Source organism: Erinaceus europaeus, chromosome 10 (assembly GCF_950295315.1).
Source record: "Erinaceus europaeus chromosome 10, mEriEur2.1, whole genome shotgun sequence".
NCBI classification, from domain to species: Eukaryota; Metazoa; Chordata; class Mammalia; order Eulipotyphla; family Erinaceidae; genus Erinaceus; species Erinaceus europaeus.
In genome coordinates, this window is record NC_080171.1 from 85,028,461 (window position 1) to 85,045,363 (window position 16,903).

A 16,903-nucleotide genomic window follows, 5' to 3' on the forward strand; every position below is an offset into this window, starting at 1 on the left:
AGTATGGACCGACCAGTCAACGTCCATGTTCAGCGGGGAAGCAATTACAGAAGCCAGACCTTCCACCTTCTGCAACCCACAATGACCCTGGGTCCATGCTCCCAGAGGGATAGAGAATGGGAAAGCTATCAGGGGATGGTATGTGATATGGAGATTGGGTGGTGGGAATTGTGTGGAGTTGTACCCCTCCTAACCTATGGATTTGTTAATTTATCCTTTCTTAAATAAAAAGTAAATTAAAAACAACAACAACAACAACAAAATCTTGGCTAATCAAATACAACAATATATTAAGAGAATAATCCACCAAGATCAAATAGGATTCATCCCTGAGAAACAGGGATGGTTTAATATCCATAAGTCAATAAACATAGACCACTATATCAACAAAAGGAAAGATAAAAATCACATGATTCTATTAATGAATGTGGAAAAAGCATTCAACAAGGTACAACACCATCTTATTTTAAAGGGCCTCGAGAAACTGGGAGTGGAAGGAAAATCCCTTAACATAATAAGGCTATATTTGATAAACCCGTGGCTAATGTCATAGTCAATGGGGGGAAATTGAAAGCTTTTCCCCTAAAATCAGGAACTAGAAAAGGGTGCCCACTCTCACCATTTTTATTCAACATAGTCATAGAAATCCTTGCCATAGCAATTTGACAAGAAAGAAATATCAAAGGAATACAAACTGGAAAGGATGAAGTTAAACTCATTATTTGCAGATGGCATGTTGATATACCTAGAAGACCACAGAAACTATGCCAAGAAACTACTGAAAATCATCAATAAATTCAGTAAAGTAGCAGGCTACAAAATCAATACCCATAAATTCATGGTATTTCTTTATGCAAAAGATAGGTTAGAAGAAATGAAACTGAAGGAAGCAATACTATTCACAATTGAACCCAAGAAGATCAAATATCTAGGGATAAATCTGACAAAGGATGTAAAGAATCTTTTTAAGGAAAACTATAAGACACCGTTAACAGAAATACATGATGACACAAAAAAATGAAAAAAAAATACCCTGTTCATGGACTGGGAGAATAAATATCATTAAAATGGCAATTTTGCCAAAATCAATCTACAGTTTCAATGCAACACCTATTAAAATCTCAATGATATATTACAAGGAAATTGAACAGATTATTCAAAAATTTGTGTGGAACTCTAAAAAACCACGAATACCAAAAACACTCCTAAGGACAAAGAAGAAATATGCAGCCATCACAATACCTGACTTTAGGTTATACTACAAAGTAGTAGTGATCAAAACAGTGTGGTACTGGAACAAAAATGATCATATGGACCATTGGAATTGGACAGAGAGCCCAGAACTCAATCTATATATATACAGATACCTTATATATGACAAAGGGGCCAAATCTGCCCATTGGGGAAAAGAAAGTCTCTTTAACAAATGCTGTTGGCAGAATTGGACAGCCATGTGTAGAGAAATGAGACTAGACCACCAATTAACACCATACAGCAAAATTACCTCAAAGTGGATCTGGATATCAGACCTGAAAGTATAAAATACATAGATGAATATATTAGTGAAACATTTCATGGCATTAGCATTAAAGACATAATTGGAGACTTCACCCCATGGGCAAAGGACACAAAAGTAGATTGAACAAGTGGGACTATATCAAATTAAAAAGCTTCCATACGTCAAAAGAAAATTCCATAAATATAAACAGGAAACACAGCAAATTGGAGAACATATTCACACATCATACTTCAGACAGACACTTGATATCAAACATCTATATAGAACTCTTTTGGCTCAACAAAAAGAAAAAGAACAACCCAATAAAAAAATGGGCAGAGTACATGCATAGACAGTTCTCCAAAGAAGAGCTATGCATGGCCCACAGGCATATGCAGAAATGCTCTAATTCACTCATCACCAGAGAAATACAAATTAAAACCACACTGAGATACCTCCCCACACCTGTAAGAATGACCTTCATCAATAAAACAGAAGATAAATGTTGGAAAGGATGTGGAGAGGAAGGAACTCTAATGCACTGCTCGTGGGAATGAAAAATGGTACAACCATTATGGAGAACAGTATGGAGAATCCTTAAGCAAATACAGGAGGAAATACCTTAAGACTCAACAATCCCACTCCTAGGCATTTATCCAAAAGAGATAATATCACTAATCCAAAGGGATATATGCACCTCCATGTTCATAGCCACATTATCTACAATAGCAAAAATTTGGAAGCAACCAAAATGCCCCTCCACAGATGATTGGTTAAAAAGTTATGGGACATATACTCAATGGAATGTTACTCAGCAATAAAAAAGATGATTTTATATCCTTTGGGATAAAATGGATGAAACTTGAGAACATTATGCTTAGTGAAATCAGCAAGGAGGTAAAGGAAATATATAAGATGTCTCACTCATATGTGGAATTTAAAGAACTGAACAAACATACATAAACGACCTGACACAACACAACCCATATTTAAAATGGGAAAACTATTGTGGTTACCTAGGGGGAAGGGAGGAAGGCACAGGCTTTTGGTGGTGGGGAAGATGTAAAACTCTAGTCTTATCACTATTTAATCCTATCAATAGCAATACAACATGTGAGAGGGTTGGATAGATTTAATATCTCAAGTTCCCCATCTGCTTAACTATATCCCTAAGCAAAATACTAGCTCTTACTAACATTTATCTTATATTTGCAATATTATCATACTCTGATAAGGGGATTAATTGTTTATGGATCTCTAAAACTGTATCAGAAAATAAAGCTCTGTAAATATCTAAATCACTTGCAGCTTTAGTTCGGATACCACTAGAAGCATTCAGTTCATAGTGAAGTTAAGCATAATAACAGATATTTAGACCCCCAACTAACCTGGCTATAATAATTAATTATTGATATTTTTACTTTCTCTAAGACTGTAAGAAACCCTTTGCATCCTCTTTAAGACCTGCATTTCTCCTAGTCCTGGTACCTCTAAGATATGCCCATACTTCTTGAAATTCCTTTTCTATGATTCCTTCCGCCATATAATCCTGTCAACTTTATCCAAATCGCTACTGGTGCTGCCACCCCATATTATGCTGCTATTGAAATCCTACTGTGGACTATAACCTGAGATACCAGCGTGAGAAGTCAACCTTGAAACTCTGCAAATCTGGTGCTTTACTCTGACACCATTCTCTCAGACAGCATACTCATCCAACCTCAGGTTATTTACCAAACTTAAGCAAACTGCTACAGTTGTATGCCCCCAGGAACATGCTTAAAATGGTTCTCTTAGCTTTCTTCTACCCTAAAATCCCTAGTCACATCTGCTCTGATCCTACTTTCTGGTTCCTGTTCATTAACCATCTTGCCTCAACTTAGGTCATGCTACCTTCCAGACACCAAATTACAGATGCTACCTTTACTCCACCCCCACTTTTCTGGGCAGATGATCTCACCAATGTGTTCTGGACCCTCACATCTCCAGTGCACTGGTCTGGGAAAAATGGAAACAGGCTGGGGGTATTGATTGACCTGTCAACACCCATGCTCAACAGAGAAGCAGCTACAGAAGTCAGAATGCTTACCTTAGGCTCCTCATAAACAATCTTTTTTTTTTAAAAAAAATTATTTATTTATTTATTTATTCCCTTTTGTTGCCCTTGTTGTTTTATTGTTGTAGTTATTATTGATGTTGTTGTTGGATAGGACAGAGATAAATGGAGAGAGGAGGGGAAGACAGTGAGGGGGAGGGAAAGACACCTGCAGACCTGCTTCACCACCTGTGAAGCAACTCCCCTGCAGGTGGGGAGCTGGGAGCTCCAACCAGGATCCTTACGCCAGGCCCTGTGCTTTGTGCCACGTGCGCTTAACCCGCTGCTAACACCCGACTCCCCTCATAAACGATCTTGATCCATACTCCCAGCAGGGGAGAAATGATAGGATGAAGATAAGGGGACTCTGCACTCCAGCTCCATCAGCACCCAGAGAGAGAGAGAAGGAAAAGGAGAGGGACATATGGAGGTAACATTGATGTCATGAGTGGTTTAGAGGGAAAGAGAGGATTGAATAAGGAAAAGAAGGGGTAACTTTGTATAAATGTGGACAGATAGTTGTAGAGAAAATGGTTGGCCCATATCTACAACTTTAGGGGAACTGTGATGGATTCCAGTGGGGAGAGTGAAAATTCAGAACTCTGGTGGTGGGAATGATGTGGATTCAAACCCCTGGAGACATGCAATTCTGTAACTTAAAAATAAATAAATCATTAAAATAAAAAAATTGAAACAAGAAAAAAATACAGTGTATATACGTAAAACTGTTTACATAAGCACTGCTAATAGTACTCAACAATTAAAATAGTTGTTTTGTTTTTAAGAAAGTTTTTTTTTCTTTTTTTATTTAAGAAAGGATTAATTAACAAAACCATAGGGTAGGAGGGGTACAACTCCACACAATTCCCACCACCCAATCTCCATATCCCACCCCCTCCCCTGATAGCTTTCCCATTCTCCATCCCTCTGGAAGCATGGACCCAGGGTCATTGTGGGTTGCAGAAAGTAGAAGGTCTGGCTTCTGTAATTGCTTCCCCACTGAACATGGGTGTTGACTGGTCGGTCCAAACTCCCAGTCTGCCTCTCTATTTCCCTAGTAGGGTGGGTCTCTCGGGAAGCGGAGCTCCAGGACATATTGGTGGGGTCTTCAATCCAGGGAAGCCTGGCCAGAATCCTGATGGCATCTGGAACCTGGTGACTGAAAAGAGAGTTAACATACGAAGCCAAACAAATTGTTGAGCAATAATGGACCCAAAGCTTGGAATAGTGGAGAGGAAGTGTTAGGGAGGTACTCACTGCAAACTCTAGTGTACTTCTGCTTTCAGGTATATATTTTGCAGTAGTTTATAGATATGTGTGAAGATATGCTCTCTCTCACAGAAACTGGTGTATATCTAGGTTTTGGGACTTTGTTAGAAAGTGAACCACCTGAGATGAAATTAGAGTATACTATGAAAGGAAAGGTCTCACCTGAGTAATGAAGCTGAAGGGTTGTCATTCCACATGTGAAGTCTCTGGACACAATCTGAATTGAAGCATGTTGAGGTGGCAATCATTGCGTTGGTTAGGTTGTGATCAGCAGATGCAATATTATTTGATATGGATTGGGAGAGGCATATGGGAAAGTGGGCCCTACCCAAGGGTTCCAGGACTGGGGGAAGTAGGAGCTCTACAGTGGAGATGTGAGGTTCCTGCTGTCTTAGGGTAAAAAAAGACAATGGATAGTTAATGTTATCATCACATTATTTGGTAATTGGGTTAACTTTGAAAAGTCCTTTTGTTATGGTTTGCTGTACAGTACCCAGTATCTTATATATAGCTGTGCTATTGGATGCTTCTGATCTACTTGGTCTAGGCTTTTGAGAGAGTCCGCATATCAAATACACAGCCTATATATTAAAAAGATTCAGTTTGTGTTTTGAAAAACTTTGAGACATACAGTTGGTAACACCCAACCGAAAAGAGGTGTGTACTCCTATGTTCATAGCAGCACAATTCAGAATAGCTAAAACCTGGAAGCATCCCAGGTGCCCAACAACAGATGAGTGACTGAGAAAGCTGTGGTATTTATACACAATAAAATACTATGCAGCTATCAAGAAGAATGAACCCACCTTCTCTGACCCATCTTGGACAGAGCTAGAAGGAATTATGTTAAGTGAGCTAAGTCAGAAAGATAAAGATGAGTATGGGATGATCCCACTCATCAACAGAAGTTGGCGAAGAATATATGTAAGGGAAACCTTTCAGGACCTGACCAAACTGTAAGTAGGGCTACAAAGTAGAAACCCTGTGGTGAGGGGTAGACATGCAGCTTCCTGGGCCTGTGTGGGGTGGGAGTGGGTGGGAGGGATGGGTCACAGTCTTTTGGTGGTGGAAATGGTGTTTATGTACACTCCTAGCAAAATGTAGACATATAAATCACTAGTTAATTAATATGAGAGGGGGAAAATCAATTGTATGTCTCAAAATTTTTTTTTCCTAATTGTATGTGTATGTCCTTAAAACTCAGTGGGAAGTATGTAATGACTAAACACATTTGATGAGAGTATAAAATAACAATAAGAGTAATGAAATAGTTTATTATCAAGTATATAGCAGACAATAATTTGATCTTTGGTAGACCTGAATGATTTAATAAAGAAAATGAAGCTTGGGGCTGGACGTTTGTATGCTTAGTTAAGTGCACATATTACTGAAAGCAAGAATACAGGCCCAAAGGCCCACTCCCCACCTGCTTGGAGGAGCTTCATAAGTGGTGAAGCAGTTCTGCAGGTGTCTATCTTACTCTTTCCCTCTTTATCTACTGTTCTCTCCCAGTTATTCTTTATACTGTCAAATGAAATATAAAGTAGAAAAAGCATACTCTATGTTCCACCTGAGGAAGATGGGTACTGAAATTGGTGCAGCTTGGACTCATGACCACAGAATGTGAGCTCAGATCTACAGGAATGCAGAGGTCAGATGGGCTCCTAATGCTGAATTTGGGCCCTAGATTACATAAAATTGATGGGGTTTACAGTCAACAATATTTAGACCCCTTTCCCATATCATCTCCCCAGACAATAACTTGAATTTACCTGCATAGCAAATGTCACGCTCAGGAAAAAAAAAAAAAACTAGTATAGTCATGGGCCCTTTGAAATATAACTAAAATAGGCCTACTATCTACTAAATGGATACCCCCAACTCTCCATTTGAAATATTCCAGACTTTAGCTTCATGATTAGTCAACACTTTGGCTTTATATGTCAGCTCTGTTTTTGAGCCACCAGTTTCCAGATACTACTGTGATGCCAAATGGACTTCCCTGGGCTGACAACCCCACCAATATGTTCTGGAGCGTGTTTCCCCAAAGCTCCGCCCCACTGGGGAAAGAAAGAGACAGGCTGGGAGTATGGATCGACCTGTCAGTGCCCATGTTCATCAGGGAAGCAATTACAGAAGCCAGACCTTCCACCTTCTGTACCCCATAATGACTGTGGGTCCATACTCACAGAGGGATAAAGAATAGGAAAGCTATCAGGGGAGAGGAGGACATATGGAGTTCTGGCTGTGGGAATTGTGTGGAGTTGTACCCCTTTTATCTTATGGTTTTTGTCAGTGCTTCCTTTTTATAAATAAAAATAAAAAAAAAAACACCAGGGGTGGTGGATAATAAAAAAAAAGAGGAGGAGTTGATTATGAAGCTTGATTTTAAAGGATTTATGTAGGGGAAAAATAGAAAATATTCTGTATGTTAAAACAATAGAAGGAAAATGTAAAATGGTAAAGCCCAAAGGAGACAAACACCATAGTAAGTACATGAATGAAAGTATCAGAGTATATATTTCAGTGATAAAAAAGAAATCAGAAAGTTCCATCTTTTTAATAGTCACTGAACACATACACAGAAAGTTCATTTTAGGGAGTCAGGTGGTAGCGCAGTGGGTTAAGCGCACGTGTAACAAAGTGCAAGGACTGGCATAAGGATCCTGGTTCCAGCCCCCAGCTCCCCACCTGCAAGGGAGTCGCTTCACACGTGGTGAAGCAGGTGTGCAGGTGTCTGTCTTTCTCTCCTCATCTCTGTCTCCCCCTTCTTTCTTCATTTCTCTCTGTCCTATCCAACAAAGACAACAGCAATAACAACAACAATATTAACTTCAACAATAAAAAGGGCAACAAAAGGGAATAAATAAATGTTTAAAAAACATTTAAATAAAAGAAAGTTCATTTTAGAATATCAAAAGGAAAAATGATAGTGTTGATTGGAGAATTCCTTTCCTTCCCCAAATTAAAAAAAAGAAAGAAATTAACAATTAGAATAGGAGTGTATCTAAAGACTCCCCCTGCCATATCAGGATTATCTGTTTATGCTTCAAAGACAAAAATAAATGTATTCATGAGCTCATAGAGCAGAATGTGAAGAGTGGATGCTTGACATCATTTAGGGTTACAAATCTGAAGAAAAGGAGAGGAGGTTTCAGTTCTCATGATAGAAGGATAACATGCAGACCAGATTCACATTCCATGGTTCCCATCTCCCTTATGGGACTCTTGTTCTTTGTTTGAATATGTATTCATCTTTATTCAGATCACTGAATCTTTTTCTATATCATCTGAGTATGGGAAATAGCAGTTTATCTCCCTCTTATTCTTTTCAGATTCGAACTTCTGAATTTTTGGACATTTTAGTGTCAAAATTTACAGTTATCAATGAGGCTGAAAAGGTATGAATCATGTTTGGAGTATGCTATTTGCACATTTTTATGGCTGTATCTGGAATACTGGATATATTTGGGTTTTTTTTTTTTAAGTCTGTTGTGAGATTGCCAATAAGTGTTTGGTTTCAGATGGCTCTCATGCAACACTTCAGATGTTTTTCAGCTAAGTATCCAAACATTTGGTTTCTTATCTGCACTAATTCCAAATTTTATAATGTTGCTGAAAGTTTATTGTGGATAAATTCATGCTTGCCTGAAAAGAATTCAACTGAAATAAATTCCCCCTTATTGAATGAGACTGGGACTTGCCTTTTAGGGGAAAATGTGTGAGTAAAATGAAAAGAAATATTTCTGACTTGGCAAAAGAATTTACTAAAAAGCCTAGAAAGGATATAAAAGAGGATCTATTCTGGACATCAAAAAACAGGTTGAATAGGCTGCTGCTCTCTAGTACAATGTGTTGAAAATCCTGAAACTATTTTATTACAACTCATGAGAGAGTGTCACAGGCTCTTGGTGGCACTTGCCACAGCATCTGAAGTGTTGATGGCAACACAAAGTTTAGACCTATGCTATATTTGATTTGATACAATGAAATTATTTCTTTTTTATTTTATTGGGAAGATTAATGGTTTATACTCAACAATAATTACAGTTGTTGGTACATGTGTAATATTTCTTAGTTTTCTGCATAACATTTTAACCATTGAATCACTTTCCAGGACTGTTTAACCTATTCTTAATGGCTTCTTGCTAATACCATAATTTTCACAAGTCTTAGGAGCAATTTTCTTGGTTCTGTTTTTTCAAGTATGTGTTACACGACTTTCTTGATTGAGCTGCAAATTCTTTAATTACAATATTTAGCCTTATATCTGAATTTCTCATTATCATAATACAATGACTAGCAAATATCTGTCAATAACTGAGTAAATTATAAATTATAACTGAGTAAATTGTGTGTGGGCAGGTAAGTGAGTAGGTAGATGGATAAATTGGTGAACATATGAATTAAAATTGTTGGTGAAAGAACATATGTATGTATTAAGTTTATATCTTGTGCTTATAGTGCTAATTCAGCATTTGTCAGTAGTAAAAATCAAACTGATAATATAAATTACTATTTAAAAATCCAAGCTGTATACTCGCTCTACATTGAATTTGATGAATATTCTTCTCTCTACCACAGTAAATCAAGGTATGGCAATTTTAACCATCCTCTGAAGAAATTTACTTTTTTTAGTCTACCTATTGGAAGGGATTTTATTCCTTACTCATTTGTATTGAAGCACATAGTTGATTTATATAAGAAGAAGAATTATATTTTTTATAAATTTGGATCCCCAAAGCCAATTTTTATGTTTCCCCAAGCACTGCAATTGAGTCTGCTTTGCCTAGCTATTAATACATTAATGGAATGGCAAACTCTCTTACAAAAGGGAAATCAGACATTGTGCTGAGCTGTTTAGAAGTGATGGCATAGAGCTTCTTCCTGAGAACGGAAGTCCTATAACCTCAAATACCAAGGACTATAAATCTCAGCAATATATAATGGTAATTGGTTTGAAAGGCCTAATCGACACAGAGAATGGAAGCCAAATGCAGAATGCTCAATATTGGAAGCTCCAAGCATCCGCCTCCTTCCAGAAGGAGATGTGTCATTTTCTCCCTTAGTGCTGGGAACAGTAATATTGTATTTCAAAAGTAGAGCCTCATTAAGTGTCCTGACTGAAACCCTGTCTTATGGTTTAGTATGCTCTAAAAGTGAAATCCACCTGCAGCACATTTTTCTAATAAACTAGATTCTCAGGGCTAGGGAAGTAGCACAATAGATTTTTCAGAAGTTTCTCTCTCTCTCTCTCTGTCTCTCTCTCTTTCTCTTTCTGAAGTAAGCACATAAATATAACATGTTAAATACTTACAATGGTCAGACAGTATCTGAAAATACTAGGACACAGTAGAGAATCAACACCATTGACCATGGATATAAAAAATGCATAACACTGATAAATTTGAAAGAGGTATTTAATACCACATATCTCTCAATTTAAGATTAATAAAGTCAAATCTTTCCTGAGTCCACAGGAGGATGATTGATTAAAAAAAAAGAGTTGGATGAACATGCTATCCCTAGGCAAGTGACTTCACCAATATGTCCTGGAACCCACCTCTCTAGAGAAACAGGCTGGGAGTATGGATTGGCCTGCCAACACCTATTTCCAGTGGAAAAGCAGTTACAGAAACCAAACATCCCACCCTCTGCACCCCATAGTGATCTTGGGTCCATACTCCCAGAGGGATAAAGAATAGGGAATCTTCCAATGGAGGGAATGGGATACAAAATTCTGGTGGTGGGAATTGTAATGGATTGTACCCCAATTATTATACAATCTTGTCAATCATTATTAAATCAATAAAAATAGTTGTCTAGATATAGACTTAGTTATCTGTCTATATTTTATTAAGTAACTATAAAGAATTAGACAAGTCATTGAATTTCCCTAAACACTTGCCATCTGTAAAGCAGGCATAAACCACTTGGCTTTCATAGTTACTGCATCATTAAAAAAAAAGTATGTAATAGTCTTGCTATGTTAAATCAAGTAGCACATGAAACTGATGAAGATTTCATAGCCCTGCTTGAGGTGAGACTGTTATACTGTCTATAAAAATTCAGTTTAAGGATCTTAAACTTTTCAAATAGATAAGTTCCCATATACCAAATTACAGGATCATTACTAAAGGCAAACACTATTACTTGTGTATGTATATTTACATAAATAAAAGTTTAAGGAGTTAAATAGTTTTAATCTCTTTACCACTCTAAGTCTCACTTTTCTCTTTGCAGAATAATCACATTGCTATTTTATTTATCTATTTATTTATTTATTCCCTTTTGTTGCCCTTGTTGTAGTTATTATTGATGTCATTGTTGTTGGATAGGACAGAGAGAAATGGGGAGAGGAGGGGAAGACAGAGAGGGGGAGAGAAAGATAGACACCTGCAGACCTGCTGTGAAGCCTGTGAAGCCACTCCCCTACAGGTGGGGAGCCAGGGCCTGAACAGGAATCCTACCACGGGTCCTTGCACTTCGCCAAGTGCTTTTAACAGGCTGCGTTACCGCCCGACTCCCCACATTGTTATTTTATTAGTTATGATAAGTTAATGCTAAATGTTTTAATAAATTAACCTAGCAATTCGAGCGACATCTGATCAAAGCATCATACTGCATCCTATTCAAATATAGACTTCACATTTTTCTCAGTGAAGACTTTCAAAGAAGTACCTAACTTCTTTTCTTTCAATGATTTCCATCTTCTATATGTCCCTAAATTCACTACAGAAAGATAAAGAAGGCCATGGAAACAGGATGGTAGAGACTTAAGCACCTCAGCTTCCAAATGGCACACATCAGTTCTGCTTACAGTAACCGCCTTTAGATGTAAAGATATCTACCAGATAATAAATAAATAGTTCATGCAAAAGCAGCCAGTAAGTAACAATAACCATGATATGAAAGAGGAACACAACAGTATTAATGCAGAAATTTGTTATGAAGCTTAAAGGAAAATGAACCTGGGAAATAGAACCATTGTTAACACAACACACTACCATGCTTCCGGCATAAGAGGTCCAGGTTCGATCCTCTTGCACTCTTTCATCACTGTAAATCAGAGCTAAGAAGTGCTTTTTTCTTAAAAAAGAAAGAAACAAAGAGAAGAAAAAAAGAAAAAAGAAAAGGAAACCGAAAGAGGAACTGTGAGTTCAATGCTCAGCCTAGAGCCTGATACATAGTCCATAATCAATAAAATATTGAAAGTCTTCATTCTTACAAACTACTAGGTCAGTTTCATTCTTTGACAACATGAGTGGGATTCTTTGGTTGCTAATGTCATATTTAAATACCAAATTTTCTATCAGGATTATTGATTCTTATTTTAGTTTAATACTCAGTAATTCATTAAGTTCACATTTACTGAGTGCCTGTTAACACTGTGCATTAAAATACTGTCTGGATAAAATGTCTTGATATTTCTCTTATGTCTAAACACTACATAGAAATATAAAAAGAATGAACATTAACATTATGCAATTAAATTAAATTACAAATATGATTAGTTGTGTGATTTAATATATCATACTAAAAATGTACAGATAAGAAAACACAAATAGACTTTAGAGTTCTAGAAAGGCTTTTCTGTAACCCAACCAATAAAAAAGTTGGGAGTAGATACCAGGCAGAGGGAACAGATGTCAACTACCACTTCCAAATCTCACTAACTTGGTCCTGAGAATCATTCAAGTTGAACATCAGACTTCATGGAATGTTCCAAAGTATCATCAGCTTAAAACTGCAAATAAATAAAAACATCCTGGTAAATATGTCCTGTAGGAACATTAGTGACTTACGAAGAACACAACATCCAAACACTTAAGCAACTCCAAGGAACCTACAGATGTTCTTTGCCAATGATAAACATTTTTGTTTCTCTTCTTTAGATTTTTTGGCAGGTCTTTTTGTACATTACTTTTCACAGCTTAGTTCAAATCATTGAATGTATCTGATAGTGAAACATTTCTTTGATTTGCACTGTTTTGGGCTGACTATTCAATACTTATCATTCCCCTACTCCTCATAATTTTGAAATATGATGTTGTGTTCTTATCACTTATAATAATGGCAATAATACTATGACTACTGCTATGATAGCCACCAGTAGAAGTGACAACAACAAAAACAATGTAATAATAATAAAGATAAAAGGAAAAAGACAATTTTGGACATGAAAGGTTTAATGGCATAAATTGTGATAATGGTTTCATTAATACACACACACACACACACACATATATATAGTGCCTCCATGAAATCTTTCAATTTAAAAATGAAAGAAAACATGTGGAAATAATATGCATTTGTTGACTTCTAAGCACTCTATACCTCACATGTGCATGGATATAGATATTTATGGCACACATACATACAGATCTCTGAAGAGGAGTATCATCACTGAAAGGTATGAAAAAAAACCTGCTAAGTAGATCTGAAGAATTCAGCCCTGGTTCTGATATTTACTACTTGTATTACCTAAACTTGTTAGCATGATATTCAAAGTCTCCATGGTTTGTGGGTGACAAAACCTGAAGGCTTGGTGTATTGCACCAAAGTAAAAGATTCTAGGGAAGGGAGTTAGGATTCAGGTTTTGGAACATGATGGCAGAGGAGGACCTAGAGGGGGTTGAATTGTTATATGGAAAACTGAGAGATGTGGTCTAGGAGGTGGCGCAGTGATAAGGCTTTGGACTCTCAAGTGTGAGGTCCCAAGTTCGATTTCCAGCCGCATACATGCCAGAGTGGTGTCTGGCTCTGTCTCTCTTTCCTGTCTTTCTCATAAATAAATAAAATCTTTAAAAAAAAAGAAAGAAAACTGAGAGATGTTACACATGTACAAAGTACTGTGTTTTACTGTAGACTTAAAAACATTAATCTCCCCAATAAAGAAAAATAATAATAAAAACCTAAGAGCTGAATACCTTCCAGCATTATTCCCTGTAGGAGATAGATATTTTATATATGGTGTGAAAGTTAACATCCACTATCTAAGATGCCTTCTAGGATCTCTGGTCTATGTCTCCACCCTCTTCTACACAAACCCCACTTGTGCAATCTAAAAATGAATTTTAGTCATTTAATTCAACTTTTCTATACCTTGCTTTCGCCTCATTCACATTGTATCAGGCAGTGTTAGATGCTTATTCCCTAAGGTATTATTGTGCTATTTCCTTATCATTTATTACCTTTCTTTTTCTTTTTTAAATTTATTTATTTATAAAATAGAAACACTGACAAGACCATAAGATAAGAGGGCTACAATTCCCACCACGAGTTCCATATCCAATCCCCTTCCCCTGATAGCTTTTTTATTCTTTAATCCCTGGACAATATGGACCCAGGGTCACCTTTATTTTTCACAAATCTATATAAATTTTATGACATGATACTCCATTGTATAACATTGTATTATATTTTTGTGTATGTATGTGTGTGTGTGTGTGTGTGTGTGTGTGTATGTATGCATGTTCCTTAATCAAATGCCTTTTGCTAAATCATTTAACCTGTTTTTTTCACCAGTGGGAATGAAAGCAATATTGGCTCTATTTATTACATCCATCCTCTTATTCACTTATTAAATGAGAAAATACATTTATAGTGCTAAGAAAAAACTCTGTCATACAAAAAGCATGAAATATTATCTAAACCAACAAGTACTTGAGTGCATAATATGTTCTGGATTGTAAATGCAAACATGTTGCCAGCATTTAAGCATTCTCCAAATAGAGATTTATATTCAATAATTATAATGTTACTGCTGTAGTATTAAGACAAATACGTTTATACATTCTGCTTATTTAGCTATAATTATAATAATATAAATAACCCTGCTCTTGTTCTTGAAGAATAATGAAAATAGTGAAGAATGTGGATTTGCAAACTTTAGGGTTCAGAACAAGACCACAGTACATGGTGCATAACCAGTTATGAATTCCAGGGTCAGTGAATTTAATACATTTTATATCATTGTAAATGTTTGCTCTACTCCCAGGGAAGATTAAAAAAAATTCCTGTATTTGGTTCAGGAGCTTGCTTCTCTCCTGGCAGCATGCATCAGACTAAATGTCACAAGAATATTTCAGCATATGTGGGTAAATATTTACACTCATTTTAAACAGATATTCCAAATTCCTTGTTGTTTTTCAGCAGAGACCTAAACCTAGTGGTAAAATTCATGAATAGAACTTTTTCTATTCTTTTTCCCACTATGTGAGAAGGATCTTTTCAAGGATTCTTGATTCCAAGGTACCTTATTTTTTCCCCCCATTCTTTTTGAGTTGAACAGATGGAAGGGAGAACTGGCCCTCTGCCATATTTCTCTCTACCAAGTCACTTTAAATTATTTCTCCATGGCCCCTAAGATCCAGCAGAAGAAAGACTCCAGTGGTTAGAAAAGGTAGGTGAGAGTTCAAATAAAGGAAAAAGTACACTAGAGTTTGCAGCGAGTACCCCCCTAACACTTCCTCTCCACTATTACAAACTTTGGGTCCATGAACAACAATTTGTTTGGCTTTGTATGTTAACTCTCTTTTCAGTCACCAGGTTCCAGATGCCATCAGAATGCCGGCCAGGCTTCCCTGGATTGAAGACCCCACCAATGTGCCCTGGAGCTCCGCTTCCCCAGAGACCCACCTTATTACAGAAAGAGAGAGGCAGACTGGTAGTATGGACCTTACTAGGGAAAGAGAGAGGCAGACTGGGAGTATGGACCAGTCAACGTCCATGTTCAGCAGGGAAGCAATTACAGAAGCCATACCTTCCACCTTCTGCAACCCACAACGACCCTGGGTCCATGCTCCCAGAGGGATAGAGAGTGGGAAAGCTATCATGGGAGGGGGGTGGGATATGGAGATTGGGTGGTGGGAATTGTGTGGAGTTGTACCTCTTCTACCCTATGGATTTGTTAATTTATCCTTTCTTAAATAAAAAATAAATTAAAAAAACAAAACAAAACAAAAAAACAAATAAAGGAAAAAATATAGAGAGGATACAATATGAGAAAGTGATTTTTGGTGCATAGAATTTTAACTTTGGATTAAAAATGGGTGGACAAAAACTTAGAATTTCTTAAATGAGGAAAGATTCTTGGGTAAAACAAAAGATGTATGGATTTCTGGAGATGAAGTGAGCAAAAGTATACATAAATGGTATACAACTTTAGGGCGTGAAAAGCTTATGGCATAAATTGTGATAATGGTTTCATGAATGTATACATATTGTCATACCTGCGAAGCTTGTATGTCTCTCCAAGAAATATTCCAATTTAAAAATGAAAGAAGTGTGGAAATAATATGCGTCTGTTTACTTCTAAGCACAATGGACCTCATATATGAATGAATAAAGACACTTATGTGCACATATACATATGGGTCTCCAAAAAGCAGGAGCAACATTGATAATTATAAAAATAACTGCTAAGTAGATCTGAATTAGATGATGCAGGGTAACAGGCTGATATTATAGAAGACAAATTTCTTTGTATTAAAAGACTAGTAGAGCAGCTAGTAGACTAGTAGAGCTAGTAGAACAGCATGGATTGAGTAGATTAAGGATTAATCAGTAGATTAATCAATAGCTCAGTTAGATTAAGGATTGAACCCTGAAGCATGAAATTCGTTCTCTCTCTTTCTCTCTTCTTCTAGCGTTTGCTTCTTTCTCTCTAATATACATACATATATATATACATATATATATATATATATATATATATATACACAAATAAACATTTTTAAAACATCTTTGCCAATAGAGCAAATAAACTAAGCAAAAGATTATTTTGATCTGCTGGGTTATTTTGATGTGCCATCTGTGTCATAGAACTCCTTCATCTTGTTGGAAGGAGATCCAGAATCAGTTTTAGTTCATGGCTGCAGGGTTTTCAAGACAGTTGAAAGGGAGAATCACTATCTAAAACAGTTCATAGCCAAGTCCTATGAATTGTGAGCATTCAAAGAGTCACAATTGCCAAGGTAGAGAAGGGAATTTATGTAGATGACTATTGTTATAAAATTTAGAGAAACAAGTTAAACTCA